The 14,793-nt window shown below is 38.0% G+C and overlaps 3 long non-coding RNA genes across 3 annotated transcripts; 1 reads left to right on the forward strand and 2 right to left on the reverse strand.

The window, feature by feature from the left end:
• Window positions 1–5,668: 5,668 nt before the first annotated feature.
• Window positions 5,669–10,244, reverse strand: LOC121715586. Its single transcript, XR_006033630.1, has 6 exons — window positions 10,129–10,244; window positions 8,812–8,905; window positions 8,183–8,255; window positions 7,547–7,661; window positions 6,562–6,650; window positions 5,669–6,465 (listed from the first exon to the last, which is right to left on the reverse strand). It is a non-coding gene; the product is annotated as an uncharacterized LOC121715586 (long non-coding RNA).
• A 2,304-nt stretch (window positions 10,245–12,548) lies between these two features.
• On the reverse strand, window positions 12,549–13,639 carry LOC121715599. Its single transcript, XR_006033644.1, has 2 exons — window positions 13,484–13,639; window positions 12,549–12,662 (listed from the first exon to the last, which is right to left on the reverse strand). It is a non-coding gene; the product is annotated as an uncharacterized LOC121715599 (long non-coding RNA).
• LOC121715590 lies at window positions 12,733–14,541 on the forward strand. The gene is made up of 3 exons (XR_006033636.1): window positions 12,733–13,829; window positions 14,139–14,189; window positions 14,345–14,541. It is a non-coding gene; the product is annotated as an uncharacterized LOC121715590 (long non-coding RNA).
• Window positions 14,542–14,793: the final 252 nt, after the last annotated feature.

Raw genomic sequence — 14,793 nt, forward strand, 5'->3', positions numbered from 1 at the left:
CTATTCTCCGTGCTGGGGTTGGAGGAGCTGAGGGGTATTTCACAAAACCTAGATAAGGGATTAAGCTGGGATTTTTTGGTTATCCTGGGTGAATTTAGCCTCGACTTGGTTTCACAAAAGAGATGGCATAAGTTACCATGGGGATTTATTCTCTGCACCTAGCCTTGTCCCGATCAGGCTAGCAGGCTTAGTTAATTCTAATGTGAATTATGTTGTCTTATTGGTTCAGCCAGCTGCCATTCAAATCAGACCTCCATGTGAATTTTTTAGGAGCTTTATTCCATTTGTATACAATTTGCTACATGTATTTATTCGCAAAACACAAAAATTGCCTGCCTAATACCATATGGTTATCATTTTAATTATGGTAGGGTGGGAATTTCACAGTTGCCCCTTCCATTGGCCGTGATGCCCCTTTGAAAATCGGAGGTTCACAGGCCACAGTGGCCCTGGTGCCCCCTTCTTTTAATATTCTGCTTTGTGTCCGACTAGTGATTTTTATTTAGCCTATGGCCTATCAAATTAAGCTTAGCATTCACAGCGCAAGTTAATTAAGTCTTACGCAGTGGAGAAAGTGAGTGACAGCGCATGGCAAGAAAGAAAGTGTGTCCAAATTCACGGTTCGCGGGAAAAGTAACTTTTATTTAATCATATTACATTCTGCACCCACCTCCCTTCCCATTCCTCTCATCACAAACTTTTCCCTCAACACATTACAAACCATATATATCAGAATAAACAGCAGACCTTACCGAACACAAATGTGTAAAGCCCATCCCGACTCTCTCTCCCATTCACTTCCTGTCATTCTCCACTATCCTATCTGCATTAAAGGCATAAAAAAGCCCAAAAAAATACATTAAATAAAATGTTCAATACATGATTTCACAATAGGCCAAATAGAAAATAAATGTTAAATATAATCTGTAAATATTATAATTTCTATGATTTACAGTTCTATGTAATATGTCATATATTATGTATGTTTCATGTTTTTGTACTGTTTCATACTGTGATGCAGGTCTGCTGCTGTGAATAGGCTAAATATAATTTTTAAATATAACTTCATTTTTATGTAGCCTACTGTATAGGCTAGTTAACTTTGGCCTTGGTGCCCCCCACCAAATATGCCCAAACTAACTAAGTGTTAGTTTTCAACTAATTTGGTTATAAAGACAATATAAAGGTATATAGTCATAGGCTACTATGTGCATCTTTGCAGTGGCAAGCACTTTCTTAATGACATTGCGTGCCGAGACAAGGAAGCACTCACACATGGGTGCATGTAAATTGGTCTTCCACACCTACTCCCACTGTTTTACAGAAATAGCTATGATTCCCCATTCTAAAAAGGAAAACTTTACTTCATTGTTAGTCTATATCAAAAGCGGTTGTTCACTTTGTGTGAATGATGCTATTTTTCATGTCTTTTTTATTCCAACCGTGAGTTCTTTGGGGGAGAAACGAGAACGCACATGTATCCTGAATTACTTACATCTGGCTTAGTCGTTCCTACTCATCCTGGATTGGCATTAGTGAAATGAGTTGAGCTAGGATGACCAGACAACGCTATGTAAAACCTCGCTTTATCACTTATCTTGGATGTCTTAATTCTGATTTTGTGAAATACCCCTCCGGTGGATGAGAGAAGCGTTGTGCACCCGCCCATATCACTGTTGATAATGCACTCTCAAAATAACATATAAACAACTCGTTTAGGATTTCTGACCAGTGGGGTATACAGTACTACGAATCTCGATTACTGGGTTAGCGAGGTGTATGTTGTGCTCAAAGCCAGGGTATGCTGTGACACGAAACTCGATTTGTTTTAGCGTCGCTATCTCACCATGGTATCTTATGCTCGCAACTAAACCTGGGGCCTATTGCACAAAACTAGGATAAGGGATTAAGCCGGGATATCTTGGTTATCCTGGCTCAATTTATCCGTGATCCAGTTGCACAAAAGCGGGATATGGGGCAGCAGGATATGTTATGGTATAAATCGCCATGGCGATTTATTCTGTGGAGCTAGCCTGCTCCAGACCAGGCTAAGTTCCAGGATCTATTTAATCTCATCCCTTATCTCAGTCAGCAGTCACCACAAACGGACACCAATAGTTATTCCACTGCCCACTACACATTGTTATCACATATAACTAGACCCACTGTCATTATTTAAACGTTTGTGATCATTAATTAACTTTTACATATCGCCATTCCTGACCTGTCATGCGACAATGTGACGTCACGGGAGTGCCTAACCATTTTGCGCGTGGTGGTCGCGGCACTAGTTGCAATATTCTCCTAAACAGAGGTGTTGCTGTTGTGAAAAGGCTATCGCTACCTACTTCACACCGTAGAAGAAGCAATGAAGCCACTCTAGTTGCCATGGTGAATCAGTGAATCCGTGATCGGTGGCGGGGTCTATTTGAGGGAGCCGTGAGCGCGCACTTATCCAGGATAGGTTTCACCTGGCTTGATGAATCCGTGTCTGCTCATCCTGGCTTGCTCGTTGTGCAACCAATTAAGCCTGTGCGCTCTTGTTTTGGATTCATTGAGCGCAGCTCAGTAACTTATCCCGGATGTCTTAATTCTGCTTTTGTGCAACAGGCCCCTGGTCGGGAGGAGGTTATGTGCTAAGTTATAGCTCAAATCGTGTAATCTACCGCCCACTGACCAATCAATTGTGTTGAAAAACAAAGTTATCTCACGTGTAGGATTCTGTCATATATCTTACAGGTGGAGCGCCGCCTCTTCACACATTTTGGATATCTTATGCGCTTTAATAGTGTTGTGCGTGCAAATATGCCACTAGACGTGCATACCATACAACATCTGATGACAATCGATTTATTTGATGTTAGGCTAGACACTAAAAATGACCACAGTGTAGATTACACTATCGCTCATAAAAACGTAAGTAATTGTTTTTAAATATAGGTGGTCTTGTGCGTCTCCACGTTTCATGATTGGCCAACGTCATCCCAACACCAACAACGCGCACAGCTCTGAGCTGAAAGCCTAGTTTGATGAATATATCACACAACTGCTATCGTAGTATCACTTAACATATACCCCAAGTCAAGGCTTTGTGAAGCCTTAATATGTCTACATAGCCTAGATATGTCTTCTCTATGTTTCTCTTGGTCAGTGGCGTAATAATTTTTAGAGGGTGTAAGATAGCAATTTTGGATCGTGTGCCAGAACACACCTGCCACACCCCTGGGTGCAAAGCTTAAAAAAAGTAAAGCACATGGCAAAAAATCTGAAACTAAAATAGGAATAAACTTTGCGTCAGTATAATAATCTGTTTTGCGCCAGATTTTGCATCGCGAAAATAGGGCCAAACATGTGCTTTTTGTTTATATTTTGGATTTCATGTGGTGTTGTAATGTGCTTTCAGTTTGTTTTTGATGGCCATGTGCTTCTGACTCCACCCACGTATGTCCCATTTTTGTTTGATTTCCCGCCATTTTCTAGGCACACCTGTTCATTTGTTTTAATTAGTTTGTGAGTATTTAAAGGACAATTCTGGCGCAAATTGAACCTAGGGGTTAATATACATACATGTGTACCAAGTTTGTTTGTTCTCTGAGATATGTTTTCATGCTAATCGAATGTGACCAGTTTTATAGCAAACCACTAATTAGCTTATAACGCTAGCCTTTGGGGCATAGTATAAAGTGAAAAGAAATCACTATTTCTACACCACTAACAAGCACCACACTTGCCACTAGGGATGGGCAAAGCGAGGCTTTATGAAACACTGAAACGTTCGAAGCAATTGTGCCGAATGGTTTCGAAGCTTCGAAACCATTCCGACAGCTCAGAGCTGTTTAGGGTGAAACAAATCTGTCAAATGCTTCATATTGGAGATGGAGTCTTTAAAGTTCGTGGCTCGCTGTGTTACCTGTGTTCAGTCTTTGTCAAAAGCTAAGCAGTCATGCCCTTGGTCAATTACTGGATGGGAGACCACATGAAGTCAAAATAAAGAGATTCTTATTGCTGCCGCTAGTGTTCTCTAAATCACTTTCTTCTTATAAAAACTCTTGATTTTTGACCATTCTGAGAGTTAGTTGAAACTGTGTGGTTAATGATGAAGTAAGAAAACATAAACAGATACGATCTGAAACAATACATTAAATCAAACGGGGATCGAACCACATTTGAGCAACCTCTAATTGAATGCGCGGGCACGCCTGCCGACACCGGTGAAATGCACCAAAGGTTCACTTAACTTTGGTCATATGACATGGGGATTTTGAACGATGTTTCGAATCAGTGGTCACATGACATGGCTGTTTTGAACCACGTTTCGAAGCAGTGCTTCGAAACACTTGTGCTTCAAAGCCTCGACACTGATTTGAGACATCGGTTTCGAAAGTCACACCCCTTGCCACCACGGTAGCATATTGAGGGCCCCTACCTGTAAACCGAAGCATTGAGAAATTTGTAAGTGTACAGACAGTTTATTAAAAAGATTTTTTAGATAGTTTAGAAAAACAGTAGCATTCACATATACAGATAGCTAGATAGATAGATACTTTATTGATCCCCAGGGGAAATTCAAGGTCTTAGTAGCATACAGACATCATCACACACACATTCACTAACAGCAGAAAAAAGTAATTAAAAGTATGTAATATAAAAAACACAACTAAGTAATAAGGACAGTAGAAGATAAAGAATATACTAAATATACTAAAATACAAATTATACTAAATAACACTTAATCTAAATCAATTCTAAAAACAGTATCCACATAGTGGGTAATTAATCAATCAAGAAGCGCTTGCAATGACTGAGGCAGGGACTGAGCCTTTGATTCTCTGTGCATAGTAGGGCTTCCCATACAGAAAAATCAAGGGAAAAAATATATTCACATATATGCAGCTACATCCAGCTTATATTTAAATAGATGGATATATAGTACAATAACATATATGGTGAATATATTCAATTAACTTATTTGCACCATGATTTGCACACAGGCAGTGATGGGTGGGGTTTACAAAAAACGTTCAACTTCAAAATACGTCACTACCAACATACTCTAAGGTCGTTGGAATAACGGTTAAAATGTTTGCAGCTTTTTCACTACATAAGCATAACAGCTACTAGTCCAAATGTAAAACGTTTGCTCTGGTTAAGTGGATTGGCGGGGAGTATGAGGGCAAAACCAGTGTTTTACAGACTGACTGCATTAGTAGACCTAACGTTAATGAGGAAGACTTTTTCAACTGCTCTGGATGGGACAACATCTTGCTAGAAACGAACGTTATGTGGTGGAGGGAAGGAAGGCTCTTGGCCGGTTTTCGAGGCCATGGTGGTCAAAATTGCTGGTAAGTAGATCTTCATTGTATGCTGAATTGCTTTCATACACAGTAAATCGGCCAGTGTTAATTTAACTCTATGGGTGTTAATTTTAACACTATTCCAGAGTTTATATAATCCTCACTCATCAGTGTTAAAATAACACTTGCCATAGTGTTGCCGTATTAACACTAGCCTAGTGTTTCATAATTAACTCTATCAGAGTTAAAATTAACTCTATTGGAGTGTATCATTAACTCCATCAGTGATTCATAATTAACTCTATTGGAGTAATTAATTAGTTTCTAGAGCCATATATTTATCAAAATAAACATATTAAACAAACCACAGCAAATTAATTACTTTTCTTTTTTTATTAACATTTGCCATGATATGGCTCAAATCAATGTGCAGAGGTACAATATATATGTCAAAGTTTGGTCCATAAGCATTTTGTTGAGCAAAGGCCTTATACTCATACAAATCATTGACTTTAACAATAAAACAATGTTCCTCACAATCCATAACCACATATGCATGAAAATGCTCTGCAACACTGAGTAAACATTTCATAAACAAGAAATAAAACAATATAATCAAGAGTTTTTTACAAATTCACAAACTTGTTTTGCTTCAAACCTATTACTAGAGATGTGCAATAATGGGCCAATTTTCCATAAGCAAGACAGATAATGCACCATGAAGTGATGTTACATGTGGGTATACCCAAAGTCCTTTTAGGCAAGTCCCTCCACTCAGCAGCCATATTGCAACGCATTTTGGGCACTTTCGGCAGGCTTCACAACACCAATCTTGCTCCAGCGGCAAGATCACAACACATGATTGGCACAATCAATGTCTTCAAAACACACCACATGATTGGCTCAATGTATTTACATGTCCACGTTTTGCCACGGAGGGGGGTGTGATATATGTAGACAACACCATACGTTACAAACTAACCCCATGCATTTCTATGGAGGATTTTTTGATTGCTGTGTCTCCTCATTAGAAAGTCTACCTCCTTAAAAAGCTCATGGTGTTCATGTATTCCAAGGCTCCCGAGCTGTTCTTGACCAAACGCTGCGACACTCGTTGCTTTAGGCGCCATGCCAGATAGCCCGTCCCTCTTCCAGCATTGTAGAAGTGTTCCTGCAAAATAATGTGGGCAAGAACTATGATTATCCAGATCAATAGTTGAACATTATTATTATATATAACCTTAAATGGAAATGAGTAAAATCTTACATAGCCATTGGTGGAGTAAGGATCCCTGAGATTAGGAAACAGTCACAATGCCGAGTGCATATCTTTTTCCTTGACTTCGTACTGGTATCCTAAAAACAATAGGAAAATTATATTAGATATATTCAGACAACATTACAAGCTATAAAATGGAAGAGTGATTAAACATGGATTATGGATAAAATATAGACTTAACGCTTCTTGCCACTAAAATATGCTTAAGTAATATTATATTACATTAGGCTAACACATTTTTAACCAAAGCGACTAACATGGTAGCAGTTTAAGTTTTAAAGCAATTCTCTCAACAATTTTAGGACAATTTAAAAACAGTAGAGTACAGTAAGAATAAGTGCATCAGTGAGTGCTGTTTTTAAACAGTTGAGTGTCAGTTCAAGACAGGTGGTAAGTACTAGGATCAGCAAGACTTGTTGTAAGTAGTGCTATGAGAGGAGATGTTCTCTAAAGAGCTGGGTCTTCAGGAGTTTTTTGAAAATGGAGCCACTGTGTAGTTGGTAATAGATATCCCTACAGCTAAGGTTCTACCTTATAGCATTTATCAACCCCACAATCACCAGTTCAATATTGTTTTTACACAGCAATTCTACTACCTAATACCTGGATTAAAATACATTAATTTAGGGTTTTCTTGTCACTCTGCAGGCAGGTTGTGTGAGGCTATATGTGCACAATAATGATTTTTCATTTTATTTCACATTACATTATTCACCCTATTACATGCACTCTATTTTTCTCACTCAAACAGTCAATTGTGATGTTATGTTACAATGTTCTCTCACTTTGAATGAATGGAATGATAACATTGGATCAATGTAAAAATGGCACTACCACTGAAAAGTCTGAGTAGGGATGTCCTGAGATAACCCCACCCATGGAATCCCTCTCGTTCAGTCAGAAAAGAGTTAATAGTTTGACTGGACCTAACTGTTGTATACAATTAGATTAATTTATTCAAAACAAAACATACCCATGGACCAGGATATTCAGAAGATGCCTTCTTGTACAGTGTGTCAAGGTGCTCTACTATACTCCTCCATTATTTCCTCTCCCATTTAACTCTTCTCCAGAACCTCCTGGACCATCTATGCGTAAAAAAAGAAACAATAACAGTGAAACACTTGTAAAGAGAAAACTTACATGCACCCTCTAAAAAGTGTAAATCCAGAGTACAAACAAGAAAGCTAAGGGGGCAGCTAGAACGTCAAAAAACAAATGCTATTTAATACCACTGATAGTGCTCAAAATATAATTACACTTCTGTGGTTGTGTGATGAGGGTCTCTACAGACAAACAGAAGTATTGTAAACTTGGAAAGTGTACAGAGAGATTATAACAAGACCTGTATCTGAAGGAAGCAAATTGCTTGGCTTCGTGTTCTAGTAGCATGAAATCAGTGGGATTTTGATCTTGCAGCACTGGATCTGCAAGCAGATCTGACCGAATCTAATAAACATACTTTACGTTCAGCCAGATCTGTGCAGAGCTGCAAGATTGAATGTGCTCACTGATTTGACACTACCGGAACACAAAGCCAGGCTTCTGCATTTTGGAGAGGAGACAGACAAGGATTTCTCCTAGTGATATTTTAATTTTAAATGCTCACCTGTTTGGCCTTTTTCTGCTGAATCTCCTATGGCAGAGGTGTTCTCTTCTTTTGCACCAGTGGATTGATGTGCCTTGTTTGAAGAACAAGAAAAAAAAAAATGGAATCTTAAAGGGCTGCTTTAAGAAATTCGGTCTCCGGTTTTATTTCACTTAATTCAACTAAAGGGTGACAAAATCTTTTTTTTTTTTTTTTAACCATACCCACTTTATTTGGCGTGAACACCACATTTCACAATTTTCTTCATCAGGTTTGAACGTGTACCTAAAGCCTTCACGCCAAATAAAGTCAACAAAATATACCCTCCAGTGTGCGATTTATACTAGTTTTTGACTTTTTAATAGTTATACTGCACACCATCAACACCTGCAAAAGGGCTGTGCACAGGGATTTTGAACTTTGATTGATTTCAAATGTATTTCTTAAAAAGGATCATAAGGATCTGCATTAACTCCAGCCAGGATACAAAGTGTGCGTGTGAAATCATTAAGAAACATGCCTAAGGTCAGGCTGATTCATAGTCTAAACAAGCTAGAAAAAAGAAAGAAAAAAAAAAAAGCGTTGCAATATGGCTGCCGAGTGGAGGGACTTGCCTAAAAGGACTTTGGCTAAACCACATAAAACCTCACCTTCTCGAATTAAACTTTGAAAGGAAAAACCAGGCAGCAGTTTGAGGTACTTTTTTCTCCATGGTACTGGACATTGATGAGCATTTTGCTGACCCTGTTAAAACAAAGAAAATGATTACATCAATACAAGAACAACAATGATTTTACTATCAGCAGCATATCAACTAACCAGCAAAGGACTTCTAAACTTTATTCTGACATTATTTACCACAGGTTACCAAATGTTTCAAAAATGTTTCAAGTGTTTTGTCTTAAAATATGTTCATATAATCCCTACTTTTTAAGCAACATGACTGGTAATAACTTAAATAATTTCATTAGGCAGTAAACTCGTCTACATTTTACCATATCCATAAAAAAACTGCTCATAATTTCAGAGAATAAACATTTCTTACTCTGCTCAGCTGTAACGTTATGCCTGATGGACTGAATATCCTTATGCACGTGCTTGCAAGCTATTGAACCACAATTTCTACAAATATCTAAAATAAGTATCAGCTAGCTAACTTCTATACTCCTTGGCTTACCTGCACCCTTTATAAGTTAGGAAACAAAGAAATTGATCTAACCCAAATAAAGCCAACAGACTCTAACAGAAACGAATACCAGTGCCATACAGAGAATGGAGACTGCACCAAACCAACCAGGCTAACGGTTACCTTACACCTCTGTTTGCTACAAATGCCTAACAGTTAAACGAATGCTGTCGTGGTCTCAGCTAATGTTAGCTAGCAGCAATTTTTTATAACCAAGCAATAGTGTTCAGTTCAACCAAACGTCAATGAGTCGACAGACTGTTATAATTAGTCAGTCAACAGATCCATTTGTGCCAGGTGAGCATTTGGCAGCACACTAACGTTAGATCGCTATGAACAGTGGAGTTCTGGCTGTAACTAATGTTAATCAGCTAGGCTACGTTAGCATGTTAGAGCTATTCCCTCAGTGGGTATTCAAATTCCAACCGCCTTTTCGAATTTCAGAAAGGACTTTAAGACGTTGTCGACTCCAATATTATATTAATGTCAGTTTACAGTTTAAGTATTACAAATTAACATAAACTTAACCATTTCAATTTGATAAGGTTATAACCCACCGAAGTTATGTTAGCTTGCTGGATGTTTTACCAATAATTTTCTGAGCTAGCTAGTGCTAGCGACCTTGCTACTAGCTAGCGACCAAGCTAACGTCACCAATATTTCATAGTAGGTAAAACACGTTGGTATGAAAACATATACCTGTGATGTGACATTACTTAATTGTGTATTTGTCGTAGTTTTCATGCTAGCTTACAGAAGTATAGGGAACAAATGAATTTACCTTTTACTATCCCACGATGTACTTCAATGGCGTCCATCTTCTTTTCAAAAATCTCAACTGAAGGACCGGAAGTGTAAATGACTCCACCCCAGAGTTCGTACATTCACACCCACTTAAAACACTAGGACTGTGTCTCAAATCGCGTACTTCTGCACTTACAATACCTAATTTGAGTGCATGAGGGTGTTCACACTGAAAATTCCAACGACACGAAGGGCGCTGCAAGTTCCCGGATGGTGCACTCATAACGGTCAAAAAGCTGAGTGTGCAACGCTGGACACTTTTCGCCCTTAACGGACGCCATCTTGGCCAAATAGCGGAAGGGGAGGGAGCGTTTTCAAACTCGTGGTAATCGCGGTTGAGAAAGCTGAAGCAGCAGCAGTGGAAAACAGACTTTACGGAGGTACAAGCAAGTTATAACATAAACGGTTCATGTTTTGACACAGTATGACCATGTCACTGTCGAATTGAGGACGCCAATAAAGTTATATTAAAATGTTTGCGATCGTCATTTCCGTGAAGTGCACGGAGTTAGTGTTTGATATGAGACAATACTATTTTGTTAAAATTTGCGCACTCCGCCAGTAAGCACACAGTGCACATAGTGTACTACACAAAAGTGTACTCACATAAGTACACCAATTGAGACAGACTCTAGGTTGTGAGTTTTAATTACACCGTCGGTGTACATGTTTGTTCAAACAACTCCCGAAGTTACACTAATTAACACTAATGAACACTGAAAAATATGTCTCTGAAAAATTAACACTTAATAACACTGTCAATTTTACTGTGTATAACATTTGCAGAAGTTGATGTCCGAATTAACAATGGTATTATTGGTGGAAGCTAACCTTTGCTACTTTCTGTAACATTAACGTTAGCATAAATTAGCCAGCGCTAGCTTTATTTTTTTTTACACCTGAAAGGGGTTGAAAAATAAATTCACTGAGAAACGTTTGGACAATTAATGAAAACAACTTGTAAGGACAGTGAAATACCAATTTAACCTGTCTCCCGGCCATATTTCGTAGTATATTTGCCTCTGGCATGTAGATTGATAGCTAGGCCTAATAGAGTGGTGAAGTCCCGCCCCTTCCGTTTGCCTCCATGGGACCCTTCTTTCAAAAAAATGTGAACGGCAGTCTATGGCGAAAAATAAATTATTTTCTGGTCCCGGTTGACTTGTGCCTTGAATTACCCATATGATGTTTGTCAATTTTAAAGACAATTTTTCATGTAAAGACTGATGGGTTTGTAGATCGTAATTCCAACGACTACAAACCCATCAGTCGCGCTAGTGACGTTAGCTCATTCACAGCCACACTAGATTGTACAAGCATACCAGCAACAGGTCTTAATTGGGCTTTCCTTGCTGAAGAAAATACCATGAGTCAGAAGATTAATTAATTAAGTTGTATTCGTCCATAGACTGTACATTACATACTGTTAAGTGACATAGCAGGCAGCAAGATGCAACCGTTAACTAGCATAACAGCTCTTATCGTTTCATTACGTTGGTGACGTACATCGTTCGAGACGAGAGATGTAGTCCACTGAGTGGATTCACACAAAACCAACATAACTTTTGAAGTCTATCGAACAACAGTACTTTCTTGACGTGAAAAATTATCTTTTAAATTCACACACATCATATGTGAAATTTGTGGCACAATTCAAACTGGACCAAAAAATAATTGTAATCTCTCCATTAACTCCCGTTCATAATTTTTTGAAAGATAGGTCCCATGGACCGGAAGTAGAAGGGGCGGGACTTCACCACTCTATTAGAAGCTAACTTATGATTTGTCATGCAAGACAGAAAATGTAACGGTTAGCATTACTAGCCTAAGGTGTAGACATTCTATGCACTGTGGTTTAGCTAGCTAGCTGCTATTGTTGCATCATGGACAACACTTAGAGCTAACATTAGCTTTTCTTTTTTTTAGATAGGATGTAATGTGGTATGTGCTGGAGAGTATTTAGAGTGGACGTGTAGAAATTGAAGACACACTCTAAAAAACATTGGGTTAAAAACAACCCAATTTCAACCCATCCACTGGGTAAATAGTGGTCGAGCTCAGCACTGAGTTATATTAGCCCCGAAAATTGGGTTGTTCGGTCAACCCAATGAGTTGGGTTGATAGTCTAACCCAAACATTGGGTTATCGTAACAAAACTGTTAGGTTAAACCTACATAATTGTTGGGTAGGCTCTCTTATACAACCCAGGATTTATATTATTTTCACTGTCATTTCTGGGTTATGCTGACCTAATTTATGGGTTATTCTAAGTATCTTATTTTTCTCCTTAATCCAATCACTATTAATTGATAATAATTCAAATAAATGTTTGCAAATCATTAATGTTAATGTTTTATAATCCATCCAATGGGCAACAATAGCCATGCAATGAAATAAAACAGTTCGACATTTATTTATTTGGCAGTTTATTTTTTGAACAGATAGCTAGAAAAAGCTTGTGATACTTCCATGAAGGCAGGCAGATTCCACCGTCCGTATTGGGGATCACCCCTGTGAATCAAAGGGGGAAAAAAGAGTGCATAAATCACTGTTATTTACAGAACTTTATATCAAGATTTTCATGAACCATTATCATTGAATGATATTGACAAACATTAAAAATCCACCAGGAGACAAAATATTAGCGCAACACACTCGGAAACCATGACCACCTATGGAGTTATAATAACATGTAGCTTCTAGTTCTAGATGCTAACGTTACCGGGTAACGTTATCTAAATGTCTGTCTGATACTACAACCAGAGCCCGTCTTCTCTGCTACAACCAAAAACACCCAGTAACGTTAAGTTACATGGCTATAATATGAAGCTACCCTGAATTAATTAATAAGATGTTGTTTGCCATTATTATTACCGTACGTGTGGCTTGTGAAGAGACTAATTACTTCAACTGTGTTGGCTAATATTAGCTGACAAACGTTAGCTGCAACCATAGTCTAGGCTACAATCACCACGAAGCATATTTAATTAGCATTGATGCTAGCTATATGGTCTGCTAATATTAACCAGCTTGGTATGCTCATTTTAGTTAGTTGTAAAAGTTCGTTTTGTTTCTGTCAGCAGTTCATACCCAGTGAACAAAGAACTGTGTTTTTATCTGTCTTTGTGTATATTTAACATGAACAGTAATTGTAAGTTAATGTTAGCTAACGTTAGTTAGCATGAATGACACAATTGTTAACCTGTTTGAGGCTGAATGAAATTGGCAGGCAGAATATCCATTCATATCATGAAGGGTAGCTTCTACATCTCTGGGTGGACTTTTAAAATCCGTCTGGATAAAACATTTTTAAAAAAGTTAAAGATACATACCTTACGAAATCGCCTGATTTCCATTGCATGCTGACAACTGGTGGACTGGACGGTTGGAAGAATAACAATGTTTTTTCAAATTCTCAAATAACTATGCAGCTGTGTTAAAGTCACCCAGGTGCTGGGTAGTGTACTCCACGTCAGGTGGGAGAGAGGAGGGGCGCTGTCCTAATCAATCAACCCAACATTTCTTCTGTTCACTTGCAGGTTTCAGAGAAGGCTGGTAGAGCTCTCTATGAGTGTGAGCTGTGGAAGATAACCAAGAACTGACAACCACCTAAAGAAGAGGTGGCGATAAAGGCTCTCCAAGAGGAGGTTGTGAGTCTGAAGGCTTTTATTCAACAAGGTTTGTAGAGTGTTTTCATACAGATGTGAAATTTTACATTAAAATGTACATGTTTAACTTTAATTAAATAGCAGCTTCTTGGTTGTACAAGTTTAGTAAAAAATTGAGGATGAAACTAACTTTTCCTTTCAGTGTTTTTCTGTGTGCTTCTCTCTTCTGTGTATATGATATATTAGTTGTGTTGTCTCATTTAAAAGTGTTAGGCTGTCTGTGTGGACTGCTTCACATTTTCGCCTCACCATCATAGATCTTTTCTGTGTTAGTAAACTGCAACTATTTGAGGTCCTAATTGATTGTGCTATTTTTTAGGAGGCACTTAGAGGGAATGCCTGGACCCTGAGAGGACTAAGACGATAATTGGTGAGTTTATTTTATTTGTATGTCTTTCTCTCCAACTCACTTTGTATTTATCTCCAATTATCGTGATAACACAACAGTGTTTCTGCACTTTAGCATCTGTATTTGTGTCACTAATATTTTGCATGTTCTATTTGTATATGTTCTGTCTTATTCAGAGGCCACCCTGAAGCAGTTCCCAGGCAAGACACTCACTCCAGATTGCTGGGCCAGGCAATAAATGCCAAAGTGACAGAACTGAGGTTCCATAACAAAAACAAAGATTTTCAATAAAATAGAATAAAAGATAACAGAAGTGTTGTGTGTTTCTTCCTCTTTATACTGATACTATGGTTGATTTTAAGTAAACACAATAGTGAAATATTTATTGATCAGTGCGGAAAATATCAAACCATAGTAGAATATGAACTATATCAGAGACATATATGTCTGAAATATATAGATCATGTGATCAGAATCTTCATCATCATGTGATCATGCTTTTTAGTGTCATATATTTAAATATATTTAATTATATGCATAAAATATAAGAAAGTGGCCAATATTGAATATTTACTTATATTTTGAAATATAGTGATACATACATGGAAATATATGTATTTAACAT

Source organism: Alosa sapidissima, chromosome 8, assembly GCF_018492685.1.
Source record: "Alosa sapidissima isolate fAloSap1 chromosome 8, fAloSap1.pri, whole genome shotgun sequence".
NCBI lineage: Eukaryota > Metazoa > Chordata > Actinopteri > Clupeiformes > Clupeidae > Alosa > Alosa sapidissima.